The sequence below is a fragment of the Nelumbo lutea genome, chromosome 8 (assembly GCF_056320005.1).
Source record: "Nelumbo lutea isolate HS-2025 chromosome 8, American lotus-T2T, whole genome shotgun sequence".
Taxonomy (NCBI): Eukaryota; Viridiplantae; Streptophyta; class Magnoliopsida; order Proteales; family Nelumbonaceae; genus Nelumbo; species Nelumbo lutea.
This window is the reverse complement of record NC_142691.1, coordinates 22,376,181-22,384,978: the sequence shown is the minus strand read 5'-3', so window position 1 is coordinate 22,384,978 and position 8,798 is coordinate 22,376,181. Positions and strand designations below refer to the sequence as shown.

The 8,798-nt window shown below is 39.8% G+C and overlaps 1 pseudogene; it reads left to right on the top strand.

The window, feature by feature from the left end:
• Positions 1–6,281: 6,281 nt before the first annotated feature.
• On the top strand, positions 6,282–8,787 carry LOC148843312 (DNA repair protein RAD5B-like; annotated as a pseudogene).
• Positions 8,788–8,798: the final 11 nt, after the last annotated feature.

Below are 8,798 nucleotides of genomic sequence, written 5' to 3'. Positions count from 1 at the left end.
ATTTTTTATTTATAAAATATATTAAAATTTGCAATTTAAGGCTAAAAAAGGAGGCTTTTTATGAAAATAGCGGGGCAAGGTACCATAGGCACCTTGGGATATATAGACCTTGAAAAGTTACCCGGAATTAAAAAAAAAATTACTCCAATCAGACATCAGAGTGCAAACTTATGGCCTCTGAAAGTTTGCATGTATTCAGTATGCAACCCATGACCCAACACCAAGGTTCGAAGTATCAACACGTATCGACCTGTATCGGTCGATACATATCGTATAGGGAGCACCCTGATACGCCCCTACTGAGGGTGTATCGGGGTTTTGACCAATTCAGGGGGTAGAAGAGCCTTAAACTAGCCCCTTGAACCGGATTTGAAAAATTAAAAATAAACAAAGTAAAAAAAGGACCAATACTGCCCGATATGCCCCTACCAACATATTGAGTGTATCAATATTTAGAACCTTGCCGAACATCGGGTCGAACGGGTCAATGGTCGAATCGTCTGGGTCGAACGTTTCTTGACCAAATCAATGGTTTTTTATTGTCTGACAGGCCTTGACTGAATTGGACCTAGAATTCGACCAGCTGATTCAACGGTGGGTTGAAAACATTGGTCTAGACAAGTGTTGAAGGTTCAAATCACATTAGATGCATATTACTTTTACCAGGAGAATAAAAAACAATTAATCACTTGGAGTCATTTCACTTTGTTTAGGTTTCAAGTTTGGTCAAATTGCTTGGGTTATTGGTGAGACCTACTTGAACCATCTAACTGAATTCGTATCGAGCTAATTGCATCAAGAGTGCTCAAACTATTTGGATTCAGAGCAGACTGATAGACCCAAACCGAATCGAACTGAGTCGATTGTGTTCATTCAGATCTGAACCAGGTTGGTTTGAGACAATTGGTTCAAATTGGGTTGGGCATGAGTTCATATTTGGGACCGACTTGACCAACCCAGATTAGATTGAAATGGGCCGATCATTCCATTTAGACCTGGGATAAGTTGGTCCAGATCGATCCAAATCAAGTTGTGTTGGGATGCCCAAACAATTTGATTTTCTTGACCTAAATCGGATCAGTAGGTTGATTTAGGTTGGGTACAGTTGGGCCATTTTTGTTAGAATCAAATTAGATCAAATTGGGCCATTGAACAAATTGATTGGATCTAGGTTAATTCTAGCTAGGTACGAGTGAACCGACTTATCCAAACTAGATTAGATTTAGCCATTGAACCATTTGAATTTGGGTTCATGTCAATTTGAATAAAATGTATTGACTCAAACTAAAACTAATTTTAACTAATAATTAATTAGAAAAATAATGTATTAATTATAATTGTTTTATTCAGATAAAGAAAATTAAAGAATATCTATAACCCAATGAATTAATATAATTAATACAACTAATTATAATTGTTTTAGAAAAATGACTAAGGAATTTACACTTACACCATTAGTGGTTAACCCAATGAATATCTATAACGCGACACGACCCAATCCATTCAAACTGATCTAGTAAATAACTCAACCCATTTCCAACCCGCTAAATAAATGGGTGGGTTGGATGAATTATATATATAATGGGTGGTATGGGTGGATTCAAAGGATTGGGTGAAAAATTGCCACCCCTATTCCTTATGAGCTATCCACAATTTCATGATAATGCTTGCACTATATTATTACAGGAGGTACCATCAATTCAGAGATTCATGCAAGAGGAAAACTAGACTGCTCTTGGGCCTAGACAGTGGAGGATAAGATGGAAAAGAGATTCTTCCTCTGCATTCAAATACTCAACTAGCAATGCAAGGGAATATCCAAATGGTGATTTGCAAGAGTCACTTTTGTTGGGAGAACATCTTTTTCAGGCGTTGCCACAAAAATAATTTTAAACTGGAGTTAAAATATTAGTGTTCCACAGTCTCCTCAAGATAGCCCTTCAGAGATCCAATCGGTTGTAGATGCGATTGGATGCTCATTTAGCGTAATCTTCACAAAAGAAGAGGCTGAAATTTTCCATGTGGTTGTTCAACACCAAGGGTGTTATGGTTTGATAAAGTGGGAAACACGACAATTTGTCATTTGATAGTGTATTTGGTGGTCTCTTAAATGTTCATCGCTGCCACACCAAGGCTCATTGAATGTATCGGTTTGTATTCCATCTCCCACAATTCAATGAATGCCACATTCAAGGAGAAGCCAAGATTTGAGCATTACACCCTTGTTTTCTGATCTTAATTGCATAGAATCCCAAACTGCATTGATCCTTGGGCCTCAGAAAATCCTCATAGGGTAGTAGCTAGATGTACCCTTTTAGCACCACTTTTGTATCCCCTCCAGAAGCTTTAGCACAAGGAGTCAATTTGAGAACAAACTTGCTTGGGAAACTAGAAAGTTTGCATGCGGTAGTTTCGTGTCGCTTCCATAGTGGATTTGATAATTATGGAGTATCTGCTTGTAAAAAAGAAAGGGATTATAACAGTTAAAAAGGGCAACTTTAGAATCTTAATATTAATAAAGTAATATTTTAAAAAAAATTTCAAAAATAAATTAACTTTTTAAAAATAATATCAATTAAAGAAAAATACTGTTCATCTTCTTCCTCTTGCAATTTATTCAGCATCACTGCCGTCCGCTACCCGCCACCGCCTCCAACAACGCCTCCGCCTCCAACAATGCCTCCGCCCACCTCCACCTCCGCCTTCGGCAACATTGCCGGAGGTGGGCGGAGCTAGAGGCGGTGGCAGATGCGCTAGTCGTCATTCCTCTACCCAATGCCGCCACCTCCGCCCACCAGTGCCGCCGTTGTCGCCTTTGCCTCCACCCACCTCCAGCAATGTTGTCGGAGGTGGAGGCGGAGGTGGCGGCATTGGGTAGAGGAATGACCACCAGCGCCGCTGCCGCTGCCTCTATCTCCACCCACCCCCAGCAACATTGCCGGAGGTGGAGGTGGAGGTGAAGGTGGGCGGGGATAGGCGGAGGCATTGCCGGAGGCTGTGGCAGGTGGCGGTGGACGACAGTGCTGCTGAACGTATTGCAAGAGGAAGAGGATGAACAATGTTTTTACCCTAAATTGATATTATTTTTAAAAAATTAACTTATTTTTGCATTTTTTAAATATTATTTTATTGATATTAGGGCCTAAAAGTTTCCCTTATCTCTATAATCCCAGAAAAAGAAATTTCAACTTTTGGGCTCTAATATCAATAAAAATAATCTTTTTAATATAATTATTAAAATATGCTACTTTTTTTCTTGTAAAATATCAAATAGGGGCAGAAATACTGTTCATCTCCTTCCTCCAAACCACCAAATAAATCTCCCCCAAGATTAATAAATATTGATTACAAATCTCTACTTTTTTGTTCACCCTTGCAGTTGCTGGCTTGCTGCAAGCAAAAATGGCAAAGTCCACTTGCGTTTTTGCATTTTGTTATGTGTGTCTCGCTTCTCTACTTAGCACACAAATAGACCTCTTCCAATCCTGATTTCTAGGCTTTAATGGCATTCAAAACTGCTTTAGATACCTCTAATAGGCTTAGTAGCTAGAACCAAACCATTGATTTGTGTACTTGCTATGCTGTTTCATGTATTCTTCTAACTGCTTCAAAAGAATAACTCATAGCAGTTCTACTCTGAATATGCAGCAACTCAGATGCAGAGAAGAAGAAGAAGAAGAATAAGAGAGAGAGAGAGAGAGAGAGAGAGAGTGAGTGAGAGGTGGGGAGATTCATTTGATGGTCTAGAGGAAGAAGGGGATGAACAATGTTTCTACCCTATTTCATATTTTAAAGAAAAAGGTAGCTTATTCTAGAAATTATGTTAAAAAATATTATTTTTAGGGAAATTCCCGATTAGTACCTTGTACTTTGGGCGTAATGCCACTTTGGTCCCCAAACATTAAAATGCAACAATTTTGTATCCAAACTTTTAAAATGTGTTAATTCAGTATCTATCGTTAACCAATCCATTGACCAGCCATTAAGTGACATTAGTGACATTTGAAAAGACACAAATGCCCTTTGAGTGTCATCTAATTTTCTTTATCAACCATCCACATGTTGATAAAAAAAAATGAACTATCTCAAATCCTTGCCTCTTCTATTCAAGAAAGTTGGGGTTACATCTAAATGGGCATTCTAGTGACCCCAACTTTCTTGAACAAAAAAGGCAAGGATTTGGGGCTGTTCATTTTTTGTCAACATTTAGATGATTGATAAAGAGAATTAGATGATACTTGGAGGGTATTTGTGTTTCAAATGGCACTTAACGGCTGGTTAACGGGCTGGTTAATGGAAGGTAGTAGATTGGCATGTTTTGAAAGTTTGGATACTAAATTGTTGCATTTTAAAGTTTGAGGACCAAAGTGGCATTAAATCCAAAGTATAGGGTACTAATTCTAATTCGGAATTTTCCCTTTTTTATTGATATTAGGCCCCAAGAGTTACCCTTATTAGCTAGAATCCCTTGGTTTTTCAACCATCCACCGTTTTTTTCATCTTATCTTATCCAATAGAAATTGTCAAACCTTAACTTAATTTGGATTGACTAAATGGCAGTGGATTTCCAAGATACAATTGCTGAATGTTCATAACTGAACACCAATGCAGAGCCAATTTGAAGATTCTCCCTTCTCTAGGTGTTGTGACTAAAAAAGATGGCCGACTTCCGAAAAGTTAACCATTTGGCCTAACCACTTACGGAACATTGAGTTGTTCCTTTAAACAATCAACCTCTCTCCCTTCTACCAAATTTGAATCCTTTAGGTTGCATTTGGTTGGAGTATGAATATAAATTTTTAGAGTGCAAAACAAAAACGTTTGTTTCATGTGAGTGCAAAGTGGTTCAAGATTTATGCACCCATTTTGCACTTGGCTCATTTGTTTTAAAAGATACAAATAAGAATACAATTTTTATGAATGTTTGGTATTTCCATCTAATGGAGGCCCATCCCAAGGCCCACATCACCTTGGGGGCGGCAGCTCCTAGGATAAGGATAATTCCAAGGATAATCCAAGAAAGAGATAACTCAAGAAGTCCAAGATCCAAGGCAACTCAAGAATTCAAGATAATCAAGAATTCCAGAGATCAAGATAATCCAAGGCTTCCAAGATTCATCCAAGAAGATCAGACGGTGAATATCAAGCCAAAGAGTTTGATCCTATCAAGACCAAGATCAAGAAGAATTCGATCCTATCCAGATTAGATGTTTTGATATCTATCTTAGTTGTTCTTTCCTAACTATTCTATAATTTCCAGATGTACTATAAATACTGCTATTGTTTTCAGTTAATACACACTTCAGATTTTCTATTCAATTCTCGCCACCTTTTCTCTCTCCTCTAGAGATTTTCTCTCTTTCATGTTTCGCTAGAAACTTGGTTTGCCCGATGCTTGCATAGCCAGTCTGGTTTATTGCTTCCACGCTGTGTCAGGTGGTATCAGAGTAGGGAGTTCGCCTAATCAGATGGCCAACCAAGATGGTAGCAGTCGCAACCCACCCCATGACGGAGATCAAGGGTTCTCAACTGTTTGGAGAGCAATCGAAGAGCAGCGCACTGCCAAATGTAACATCGAACAACAGTTGGCAGAGATGGTTGAACAACTGCGAACCTTGTTACAAGAGGTTGTTCCACGGAACCGAGAGAATTCACATCCAATCGAAGGAGACGACCACGACAGACCACCCGTCAATACTGCATTCCGACGTCCAGTTCTTGACGACGACAGTGATGATGAGTTAGAATTCGGTGGTGCTCCAATTCTTCTCGACAACGACAAAAATTGGCACAATCTAAGTAATTTCAATCCCCGTAGGAATAATGATGAATTTAAACTCAAGGTAGACATTCCTACTTTTAGTGGAGATCTTGGCATAGAGGGACTTCTAGACTGAACCACAGAAGTCGATCGTTTCTTTGAGTACATGGAGATACCAGAGGATAGAAGGGTCAAATTGGTAGATTTCCGATTAAAGGGAGGCGCATCTGTTTGGTGGGAACGCCTGAGAGAGACCCGGATCAGAGAAGGAAGGGGTCCTGTTCGAACCTGGAGGCGCATAAAACAATTAATTAGAGGTAGATTTTTACCCCCATATTATGAACAGTACATGTTTGAATCTTACCAACAGTGTGCGCAGGGTTGCCGTAGTGTTAATGAATATACATCTGAATTTTTGAGGTTAGCTGAAAGAAATCAATTATCTGAAAGTGATAACCAGCAGGCATCCCGTTATCTGAGCGGTTTGAGACCGTCTATCAGAGATAAAATTGGTATACAGATGGTTCTCAGTGTGCAGGAAGAAAGGAACCTAGCCTTAAAAGCAGAATTCATGTTCCAAGACAAGGCACGTAGTGATAATTATCGCCGATACAGCGGGAGCGACAACCCGGCAACTGTCGACAGGAACAAATCAGCCCCAGCAGTACAACCTTCTCACCCGGCAAGTACAGCTAACGCCGGTAAGGTTATTATAGGAGGACATACTCGAGGTAACCCTTCCAACCCTCCTAAACCCAGTAATCCCTATGCAAAGCCTACTCCTATTAAATGCTTTAAATGTAATGAGGAAGTATATTGTGGGTCTGATGGGGAAGATGAAGAGGGTCCATACGAACATGAAGAGTATACTTGTGTTGTGGGAAAATTAATGCTATCCCAGAAAAATCAAGATACCTCTCAAAGGCATAGATTGTTCCGTACTAGATGTACTGTCAAGGGTAAATTATTTGATTTAATTATTGATAGTAGTAGTCAAGAAAATATTATTTGCAGGGATGTCATACAAATGTTACAATTACTTCCTGAAAAACATCCAAACTCATACACAATTGGGTGGATTAAGGAAGGAGGCGGCATACGAGTGGAGGAACGCTGCAAGGTACCATTTTCTATTAGTAAGCATAATAATAAAGTATATTGTGATATTGTAGACATGGATGCTTGCCATATTTTGTTGGGTAGGCCTTGGCAATTTGATACAGATGCAAGGCACATGGGTGGGAAGGGTTGGAAGAATACCTACCAACTTGAAAAAGAAGGTATATGCTACACCTTGTTACCTATGGCTGAAAAGAGTATTCCTAAGGCTCCAAAAGCAAATGAAAAAAAATTCCGTACTACTACACATCATTATACTGAATGTAATCTTGATGAATTCCATGATGAACTCCCACCCATGCGAAATATACAGCATCACATTGATTTTGGGGCTAGAACCATAATTTTGTATGCTACGACAGGAAGGCTGCCAACGGATTGGGCTAGAATCGTAATTCCCCTTGTAAATTCCTCAAAGGTTAAGGTTTGTGAAAACCTTAGTTTGATGCAAGCAATCATACTGCATGTAAGCAATCGATTCTACTCTTTATCCTCTTCCAGCTCTTTTTAAATTACTGAAAATTAAGCCATATCAGAAGGCAGGATTTACCCCAGAGGATCTTGACAATCGAAAACGTTCCTTAAACATAGAAGGTGATTCAGACGACACTGCAACACTCTTGCCTCTTTTGAAACAAAGAAAGGAGGGCCAACATCTTGAGCAAAGTAACGATGAACAAGTTATCTTAGAGTCATCTCTAAATAAGCTTGTCGGTACTACAGATACATACAATTTGGAGGAAATGGATCCTCCAAAAACACTTGTGATCTAAGGCCATATCAGAAACAAGCTCTTTATTGGATGACAGAATCAAAGAAGGGAATTGATGTTAAGCAAGTGGCCAAAACACTTCATCCATGTTGGTCAGCCTACCATATATGTGATAAGAGAGCGTCTGCAATCTATGTTAACAATTTCTCAGGGGGAGCTACTACACAATTTCCCAGTGCAACCGAAATAGCTAGAGTAGATGCTATGGGACTTGGAAAAACGATGACGACAATTGCTTTAATGCTTGCAAATCGAGGCAGAGGAAAACCTGATGAGGAAGAAGATTTCATGATCACAGATGCTGTAGCAAATTATGAGAAAACAAAGAAGTAACAAGGCGTTTAAAACAAAAGCCCCAACAACAGTGACGGTTGGCACCCTTATCGTTTGTCCTATGGATTTGTTAGGCTAATGGAAGGGTGAAATTGAAACCCATTTAGAGCCGGAATCTCTTTCAATTTTTGTGCACTATGGTGGGGATAGGACCAATGACCCAAAAGTGCTTTCAAGATATGATGTGGTCTTAACGACCACTTACAAAAATGATTCAAATGAAAGCATTTTTCACAAAGTACAGTGGTTCAGGGTAGTGCTTGATGAGGCACATACTATCAAATCCTCAAGGACACTAGGTGCTCTGGTAGCCTTTGAATTGAATGCACATTGCAGCTGGTGCCTTATGGGTACTCCCTTGCAGAGTAACTTGGAGGACCTCTACAGCCTTTTACGCTTCCTACATGTTGAGCCATGGTGCAACTGGGCATGGTGTCACAAGTTAATTTAGAGGCCTTATTAATCTGGAGATGAAAGAGGGCTGAAATTGATTAAGGCTGTCCTAAGGCCATTGATGTTGAGGAAGGAACGGATCCCCATAGGAAAATACAACAAGTTGCAGCCTCGAAAGTACGATCCATACAAGATCATGAAGAAAATCAACGACAATGCCTATGTCGTGGACCTACCAGATCATATGGGTATCTCTAAGACCTTTAATGGTGCTGACATCCATCGCTACCTGCCAGAGATGACACTTGCATATCCTAGTCACGATTCGGGGTCGAGTTCTTTCCAAGTGGGGGAGAATGATGGAGGCCCATCCCAAGGCCCACATCACCTTGGGGGTGGCAGCTCCTAGGATAAGGATAA